Source organism: Penaeus monodon, chromosome 41 (genome assembly GCF_015228065.2).
Source record: "Penaeus monodon isolate SGIC_2016 chromosome 41, NSTDA_Pmon_1, whole genome shotgun sequence".
Taxonomy (NCBI): Eukaryota; Metazoa; Arthropoda; class Malacostraca; order Decapoda; family Penaeidae; genus Penaeus; species Penaeus monodon.
The window spans coordinates 14,209,150-14,219,149 of record NC_051426.1 but is presented as its reverse complement, the minus strand read 5'-3'; the positions used below and the strand labels follow the sequence as shown (position 1 = coordinate 14,219,149).

Genomic DNA, 10,000 nt, shown 5'->3' with positions numbered 1-10,000 from the left:
ATATATATATATATATATAAATTTTTGCACACACACACACACACACACACACACACACACACACACACACACACACACACACACACATACACACACACACACACATATATATATATATATATATATATATATATATATATATATATATATATATATATATATACATATGCATATATATACACACACAACTCTATAACAAATTTTATTTGATTGGATGAAGGACATAAAGAGAAAGAGAATGAGAGAAAAGTCAGGAAAATGCTAATGATGGTAATAATAATAATAATAATAATAATAATAATAATAATAATAATAATAATAATAATGATAGTAATAATAATAATAATGTTATTAATAACAAGAATAGTAACAATAATAACAATCATAACTATAATGATTATAATTCAATAACAATAATAATGATGATAACAATAGTAATGATAATGATAATGAATAATAATGATGATGATGATGATGATGATAATGATAATAATAATAATAATAACAGTGATAATAACAATAATGATGATGATGATAATAAAAATCATAATGGCAACGGCAAATACAAGAAAAATACTAATAACAATGGCAAAGATAAATGTAAACTTAATAAAGAAAACATACGAAGATAAAAATCAGCCAAAGAACAGCACTGACCTCGGCCACAGATTGAGACAAGGCTGCAGTCGAAACCGAACGGAAATTCTCAATGACAGAGAACCCTTTTGCGAACTTAATAAAAACGTAGCTGGGAATGATGAACAGATAGTACGTGAAGCCAACAGGAAAGGATTCGAACAAAGCAGTTTAGAATATGAATGAGTTAAACAGAAATAAAATTTAGAATGCCATTAAATGCTATCAAAACGTAGCCAAAGGAACCAGTCGTAATAGATTTCAGTGAACGGGAATAAAATTCTAAGATGCTATTAAGTAAACGGAAAGAACAGCAAAAGAGGATAAACTAAAATCAGTTGAAAATGGAGGATTTAATAGAGATTATAGTAAATATAATTGGGGATAATGACAAAAATATATTGAATAGACAAAAAAAAAAAAAAAAAAAAACGAAGACAAACTGAATTGAAATAACACACACACAAAAAAAAAAAAAAAAAACGAAAACAAACTGAATCGAAATCACAAATAACACCACCGTTGGCTGAATATGTTCCAAAATGAAAGTAATAATAATAACACCATTAAAAAGCCATTTAAAGAGAAAAAATGCGTCAAGGGGAGAGATAAACCTGCAAAAAAATGACAACTTTTTATTCAAAATCAAAGGCATGGAAAGTCAAGACGACGTTAACACATAAACACACGAAAAACATTGAACTCAAATAATAACAATCAAATTGAGACTTAACACTTAATCTCCTTCTTACACAAATAAAATATATTTGCAAACAATAAACTGGTTTCAATAAGGCAATGACACAATTTCAAATTAAACGTGAAAAAAGACAAAGAAAGGCGAGCAAAAAAAGAACACAAACTGCCAGTCTAAATACCCCCAAAACAAAGGAACAAGATGAAAGCATGAAGAGTGGAATAATGGAAAGTAAATAAAGTGTTAACAGAAAAGCCAAGCATACATAGAGGCGGAATAAAGGAAAGTACATAAGTGCCATCAAGGAGGGACAGACGTAATGGTGCCAGCAGAAAAGGCACTTACACACGAAGATGGTAGCAAAAACAAAGCAAAGAAATATATAAAAGTTGAACAATTCTCATGACAAAGCTTAACCAAAACAATGCCTATAAGAAAAGCAATGAAAACCGTAAAGAAAACCACAAAGGCGAAGATAAAGTGTCCGTAAAGAAAGCAAGCATAACATAGAGGAAAAACAATCAAGCAAAATGATATCTGCGAACTAATCTGTAAATAGAGGTACAGCCAGAGTCATTTGCATAAACATAATGTATAAAGCAAATTACAAAGATAAGTATAAACAGAGCTAAGCAGAGACGAGCACAAATAAAGGAAAAGAAAGGAGAGGAGAGTTAGATTACAACAGATCAAATAGCAGAGGCGTAAAAATTTAAAAGCCGAAGGGAGCATAGACAGTGGAAAGCAATGGTCAGTACAAATGGTAGAGAGTAAGGCAGAAGCACGTAGGCATAACGGCAAATTAGCCAAGATTGATAGCAAAGGGAAGCATAGACAGGGCCAATGGTAAGACTGAGGCACGCAGGTATAAAAGCAGGATGGACATAAACGTAAATAGTAGGGGTGAGCAGACATAAATAAAAGCGGAGGCAGACATACACACGGCAGAAGCAGAGACTCGGAGCGAGCCGGCAGCAGAGCCTCGTTGGAAGTCGATGGCAGAACCGAAGCTACAAGGGAGAACAATCGAGTCGAATCCGAGTGAACCGTCTCGGCCGCCAACTTGCAGAGTCAACCCGAAACAAGGCCGTTAAAAAAGCGCGGCTGCCATCTGGGAACGGAGGCCTAAAGAGCGGGAGCGCGGTTGCGGCGAGTGCGGAAGTCATGACCGCGGCTCTCCCGACCCGCAAGCGCCGGGGCTGCGGTAGTTACGCCTCGGTGTCGTTTCCGGCCGGTTCTCCCCCGCTTGCCACGTCCTAGTAGAACCAGCGCTAGTTCAACTAGTCGGTTCGGCATGTCCAAAATACCTGTGGAGAGCGGGCCTCCTGGCTTCATGTTTTCTTCGTCTTTTTTTGGCCTTTCTTTGGACATGGGGAACGAGCATGGACGGCAATCTGTTCTGGTTTTTCTGAAGGTCATGCATGAGAGAGAGAGACAGAAAATGGAGGTTGGGCTGGTTGTTTTTCGCAGGGGAGTCTATGCTAAGCGGTTGAGCGGAATGCTTGGAAATCCGTTTTGAAGGCTACTTTAGGATAGCGTTGATGAAGGAGCTCTAATGGAATAGGGTTTTAAGGATTGGGGAGGTAAAGAGGAGGTAGAGGAAAGGGAAACACGAGTGAATTAATAATCACTGGCAACTCGGCAGAGGGTAGCGCACTCACCTGCTGCTGTTTTTCCCATGGCGGGCGTACGAGGTGGCTGGGATTTCCATGTTTCGTCGATGTTCTCCCTCTTACTCATTTCTTTCTTCCATTATCTTTCATGAAATATAATCAATTAACCCATTTCCTCATATTTACCCCGGATAGTCGCGCAGAAAGAGAAAAGAAAGGGGAAAAAATGATAAGAAGGGAACAGAGGCTGTATGACAATCATGCACGAGCGCCACCACGCGGCTCGGCAGTAGAGTCATGGACGTTGGAGCGAGTGGCCGTGCGTTGCCAGGTGTTCCGCGTGTTCGATAAAACCTGGTCGAAAGGAATTATCTGAATTTATCGATTTACCTGTGGCGTGGACCGTTGTGTACGCGGCCCCCCCCTGTGTCGGTTAGTGAACGTCCCAGTGCCCTGTGGATAGTAGATAATCCCCGAGAATGGAATAAAACGTGTAATCATTAACAAGGCCGAACGCAAGGTGAGTGTGTGGTGGAAACGCGATCCCCTCTTGCTTGGAAAAGTCTTTCCTCTTCCCTCTCATTCTCCCCTTTTTCTCTCGGCGTTTATCCTCTCCCACTTATTCGACCTTCTCTCTGTTCTCCCTCTTTCGCGGAGAATAAATAAGGGGTCGGGCGAGGGAGGGAGGGAGAGGAGAGGAACCCGGCAATCAAAACAGACAGGAAGTGACGAGCGAGCGAGAGTTTCCGTTCGCTCGAAGGAAAATGGAAGGAAAAAGGAGAGAGAAATGGCGATAGGAGGTATTGGGAGAGAGAGATATATTTTTTGGTTAATGGGATATATTATCATTATTTTTTTTTTTGAGTGATGAGAAAACGTGTCAGGATTTTGATTTGTTTATTTGAGTGTGTGTGTGTGTGTGTGTGTGTGTGTGTGTGTGTGTGTGTGTGTGTGTGTGTGTGTGTGTGTGTGTGTGTGTGTGTGTGTGTGTGTGTGTGTGTGTGTGTGTGTGTGTGTCTGTTGTTTGTTTGTTTGTTTGTTTGTTTGTTTTTATGTGTGTGCTTTTATTACCCTGAAGTCTACAGTGTTAATTTACGTTTTATGACTATTAATCATCATTATTTTATTTTACGTTCCAAGTATAATGGTGATGATTTCATGATTCATTATATACATGACAATTATCATGATTATTGTATGGATTGTTATCAATTTCACAAGCCAATCATTATCCATGATTATATACAGTAATTACCATACATTATATTGGTCATTATCATTCATCAGTATTCATAATATACACTTGCATCAACATCAGTATCATAATTATTACTGAGTATTATTATTACCGTATTTTTTAACCCCTCCTGCTCCCCCCTCTTTCCCCCTTCTCCACCCCCTCTTTCCCCCTTCTCCACCCCCCTCTTTCCCCCTTCTCCACCCCCCTCTTTCCCCCTTCTCCACCCCCCTCTTTCCCCCTTCTCCACCCCCCTCTTTCCCCCTTCTCCACCCCCTCTTCCCCCCTTCACCCCCCTCTTTCCCCCCTTCCCACCCCCCTCTTTCCCCCTTCTCCACCCTCTCTTTCCCCCTTCTCCACCCCCTCTTTCCCCCTTCTCCACCCCCTCTTTCCCCCTTCTCCACCCCCTCTTTCCCCCTTCTCCACCCCCTCTTTCCCCCTTCTCCCCCCCCTCTTTCCCCCTTCTCCACCCCCTCTTTCCCCCTTCTCCACCCCCTCTTTCCCCCTTCTCCACCCCCTCTTTCCCCCTTCTCCACCCCCTCTTTCCCCCTTCTCCACCCCCCTCTTTCCCCCTTCTCCACCCCCCTCTTTCCCCCTTCTCCACCCCCTCTTTCCCCCTTCTCCACCCCCTCTTTCCCTTCCTTCCTCCACCCCCTCTTTCCCCCTCTCCACCCCCTCTTTCCCCCTTCTCCACCCCCTCTTTCCCCCTTCTCCACCCCCTCTCCCCCTTCACCCCCTCTTTCCCCCTTCACCCCTTCACCTCCTCTTTCCCCCTTCACCCCCTCTTTCCCCCTTCACCCCCTCTTTCCCCCTTCTCCACCCCCTCTTTCCCCCTTCTCCGCCTCTCCAACCCCCTTCACCCCTCTTTCCCCCTTCACCCCTCTTTCCCCCTTCTCCGCCTCTCCAACCCCCTTCCCCTTCCTTCCCCCTCTCCCCCCTTCCCCTTCCAACCCCCTGCCCTTCCCCCTCCCCCCACCCCCCATGCCCTTCTCCCTCCTTCCTTCTCCCTTCTCGCCCCTTTCTCACCCTTCGCCTCCCCTTCTCTCCTAACCCCCCTTTTTCCCCATCCCCCTGCACCCATCTCCCCCATTGCCCTCCCCCCATTTCCTATTCGACCGACCCGTCCCTCTTTTCCCTCCTCCTTCCTCCACCTCCACACTCATCTCCCTCTTCCCTTCACCCCTACAGATATCCTCTTCCTTTCCTCCTTTCGTCCCCCACCTCCGCAGATTTTCCCTTCCCTCCCCCGACCTCCACAGATTTCCCCCTCCTTCCGCCACCTCCACAGACATTATTCCCCCTCCTTCCACCACATCCCCCCCCCTCCCCTCTTTCCTTCCTCCATCGCCACGGATTTAAGGGAGTCGCCCCCCGCTCTTCTCTCTCTGTCTCTTGCCCTCTGACTCACTCCATGTTCTATGTGTGTTCGGAGAGAAAAGTTGTCGGTTGTGCTGAGTTCAGGTTGTGGGGTTGATCCCGCTGGTTGTTTGGTAGCTTGGTGTTCCGTGCTGGGGTTGTGTTTGTTTGTTTTTTAATGTTTTTGGTGTTGTATCAGTTATATATATATATATATATATATATATATATATATATATATATATATATATATATATATTGTGTGTGTGTGTGTGTGTGTGTGTGAGAGAGAGAGAGAGAGAGAGAAGGCTAGATACAAAGTTGCGATAACAGTAATGTAATACTTGTTTTAATAGTGATCATAATATTCTTGTTTTCCTTTGTTGGCTGTATCATCAGCATTGTTAGAATTGTGATGGTATGATGGTGTTTTAGTTAAACGCTTGTAATCATCATCAAGTATTGGGCTTCTGTTTTATGTTTTCTACTGTAATTACCGTTATTTTTAAAAAACACCTTCGTTATCATTAATATCATTGCTGTGGTGTTATCATCTTGTCTCGTGACTCGAGTGTGTGAACACTTTTTCCTACACTGAACGAGAAGACAGTATGAATAAAGATGGTTGTTCAGTTTTCTCATTCCCGACTCCTGTGCAAGAACCACTTTGCAATCATGGGATCCAGTGGCACACGAAAGAGTTTTCACGCTCACCAAACTCGGACGAAAAATTGCAGTTTTATGCTCGTTTTTTATATATAAAAGATTCTTGTGTTTTTTGGCGTATTTCTCCCTCCCCTGAATGGCAGCACGCTCTTGTTTTTCATTTTTTTTATTTATTGTTTCTATACCGCCTTTCTTGTAGAAATCTTGTAGTGATTCACGCACTCTAAAGAGCATTTCCCAGTTTCCCTTTTAAAGCCTCGGGCAGGGATCCGAACATGGTGTTTTGTGACGTCACGCCTGAGTCACGGCAGAGGGAGTGTTGCCAACTCGGCGCCCCTACATTTTGTTCTTACGTTAATTCTTCTCCCTTTCTATCTTGAGTTTCGCATAAAAAATCAAGAATGTGAGAAGTCCCGGTATCCCTAGGTCTAGAACCGGGCACGCTGGGTCTTAGGAGGGTATTTTCCCGGTCGTTTTGTGCGTCGGAATGCCGGGGCTCGGGGAAACAAGATCTCGTAGATGGTTTGGCCGGGCGGATTACACAAGTGTGACTGTGTACATCTGAACGAGTGTGCGTGTGTGTCCCATCTCTTCAAAAATAGGTTCGGGGATCTCAAAGTCCAACATACGGAGACTCTTCTTCTGTTCTTCCAATTGTACGGTGCAATGTTTTTTTCCCTTGTTTTGCGATACGTTGCAACTATTTAATCTCCCTCTCCTTCCATCTCCCCCCCCTCCCCCTTCCCACGCCACCAGAGACACTGTGGGGGGGGGTGGAGGGCGGGAGCTGCCGTAAAGGTCCAGTGATCTGGCCTAAATTCCCATAAATACGGTCTTTAAAGAGAGATAAATTGTGGCTAATTAAGATGCAGCAGAAAGTTTCTGTTGCATACGGTATGGTCTGTTTGTTTTCCTTGTGAGGTGCTGACGCTAGGGAAAGGGGGGGGGGAGGAAGCCAGAGAAGTAAGGAGTGTGGGGGTGTGTGGGAGCGGGGTACGTGTATAGAAGGAGGGGGAGGGGGTCGTGTATGTCTTGGGTAAGTGTAACTTTTTGTGTGTATGTATGTATGTATGAGTTTGTTTTTGTATGGTTGTGTGTATGTGTTTATGTGTATGTATGTATCTGTTTATGCGTATTGATTTATAAAAAAAACGTTATATTAACTTAGTTTCATCCTCCCTATGTAAAAAGTCTTATATTAACCATCAAAATTAATACCGTTATCATCATAATCATCGGTATCACCAAACGTATCATATACAGCCAAACAATGATCGTTAGTATTGCCATCTCTGTTTATAATAATTTGTCACCTATGCGTATTTAATTATTATTGTGATTATTATAGCTTATTATCTTATAATCATTATTTTGAATGCTTTTTGTTATCATTATCATCCACGTTCAGATTATCGCTATCGTTATCTCTATCGTTACTGCGATTGCTACTACCCTTACTGTTATTAATGTTATTACTATTGCTGTTGCTATGTAATAATGACGATGATACTGCTTACTACTGTTTAGTTTATTACTACAACTACTACATCTACTACTACCACTACTACTACTACTACTACTACTACTACTACTACTACTACTACTACTACTACTTCTGTTACTTGTATATATTATTACTGTTGCTACTATTACTGTTATTAATACTATCAGTACTATTACACTTACTACTACTGTTGTTGCTGCAGCTACTAATACTAATACTAATAATAAAGCTACTACAATTACTTTTACCAGTACTACTTCTGCAACTTCTGCTACTGCTACTATAACTTCTATTACTGCTACTTCTATTACTACCAATAGGACTACTATTATTATTACTGCTACTACTATTACCATCATTATTGTATTAATGATAATGATCATAATACTAATATTGATAATAATAGTTACGATAATGAGAATGGTAATGATAGTAATAATATTTATAATGGTCATGGCAATTATAGTGATTATGATAATAATAATGATAAGAGTAATAATGATAATAATAACAATGGTAATAATGAAAAATAATTATATTAGTCGTTATTATTGTTTTTATCAGCATCACCATCATCATCGTCAGCAATGAGAGTGGTAACGATTGTTGTTATTGATATAATAATGATACTGATTACTGTCAGTATTATTATTATTATTGTCTCGACGACTTCATCTTGGGTATTATTATTATCATCATCATTTATTTTCGTTATCATTATTATTGCTATCATTATTATTATTATTATTATTATTATTATTATTATTATTATTGTCATCATCATTATTATTATTATCACCGTCTTCGCCCCCCCCTTTCTCTCTCTCTCTCTCTCTCTCTCTCTCTCTCTCTCTCTCTCTCTCTCTCTCTCTCTCTCTCTCTTCCACTCTCTCTCTTTCTCTTCCTCTCTCTTCTCTCTTCCTCTCTCTCTCTCTCTTCCTCTCTCTCTTCTCTTCCTCTCTCTCTCTCTCTCTCTCTCTCTCTCTCTCTCTCTCTCTCTCTCTCTCTCTCTTCTCTCTCTCTCTCTCTCTCCTCTCTCTCCCCCTCCCTCCCCCCTCCCCCCCGACTTCCCGACCCCACTTTGGTGTCACCTCTCGACCTCAGACCCTTAATTCACCGGAAATACTGATTGGCAACTCAGGGTTTACCTCATGGCTCCCCCTCTTCTTCCTCTTAATACTACCTCCTCTTTTCCTTGCCTTCGTCTTCCATTTCCCCATCTGCGTCCTCTTCTTCCTCTGGGTCTTCTTTTTTCTTCTACTTTTACTTCTTTTTCTTCCTCTTCTTCCTATTCACTGTCTTTTCTTCTTCTTCTTCTTCTTCTTCTTCTTCTTCTTCTTCTTCTTCTTCTTCTTCTTCTTCTTCTTCTTCTTCTTCTTCTTCTTCCTTCTCCTCCTCCTCCTCCTCCTCCTCCTCCTCCTCCTTCTCCTCCTCCTCCTCCTCCTCCTTCTCCTCCTCCTCCTCCTCCTCCTCCTCCTCCTCCTCCTTCTCCTCTTCCTCCTCTTCTTCCTCCTCCTCCTCTTCTTCCTCCTCCTCCTCCTCCTCCTTCTCCTTATCCTCCGCTTCCTCCTCTTCCATGTTCTCCTTCTTCTCCTCCTCCTCCTCCATCTTATCCTTCTCCTCCTTATCCTCCGCTTCCTCCTCTTCCATCTTCTCCTTCTCCTCCTCCTCCTCCTCCTCCTTCTTATTCCATTTTGTTCCCTGCCACTCTTTCCTCTTCGCCCCCGCGCCTCCTATATATATCTTCTTTCTCTTCTATCCCCCTTCTCCCCTTTTTCTTACCCTCTCCTTTTATTTCCTTTCCCCCTGTTTCCCCCGCCACTTCCCCCACATCCTCCCTGTATTGCTATCCCCTCCTCCCTCAGTTCCCCACTTCTTCCCTCCGTCTCTCCCTTCCTTCCACCTCTCCACTTTATCTCATCCCCAATTTCCACACATTTTCAACCATCACATCTTCCCCAATTCCTCATCTTCCTTTATTTCCCCATCTTCCCAGTTCCTCATTATCCTTTATTTCCCCTCTCCTTCCGCAATTACTCATCCTCCTTTATTTTCCTCTCTTTCTTTACTTTCCCCTCTCCTTCTTCCCCATTTCCTCATCTGCCTTTTCCTCAATTCCTCTTCCTCCTTTATTTCCCCATCTCCCCCTTCCACTTCTGCCTCCCCCCCCCTTCCTTTTGACCTCCACTCTACCCCCTCCCCAGAACAGGCTCGCACGCATATGTTGTTATTGACGCATGGGAATGTGCGAGGGGCATATGTAGACACAAACACGCACACAGACGCTTACA

General features: G+C 42.6%; 1 protein-coding gene across 2 annotated transcripts in view; it reads left to right on the top strand.

Annotated features, from left to right (window-relative positions):
• The window catches only part of LOC119598519, a 93,413-nt gene that overhangs the window by 20,543 nt on the left and 62,870 nt on the right, over positions 1-10,000 (top strand). Inside the window, exon 1 of one of the 2 annotated variants that reach the window (XM_037948145.1) lies at positions 3,226-3,466. The exons of the other annotated variant lie outside the window; for it this stretch is intronic. The gene's annotated coding sequence lies outside the window, so the exon portion shown is untranslated. Of the gene's footprint in view, positions 1-3,225; positions 3,467-10,000 lie in introns of those variants that run through there. 2 annotated transcript variants of the gene reach the window in all.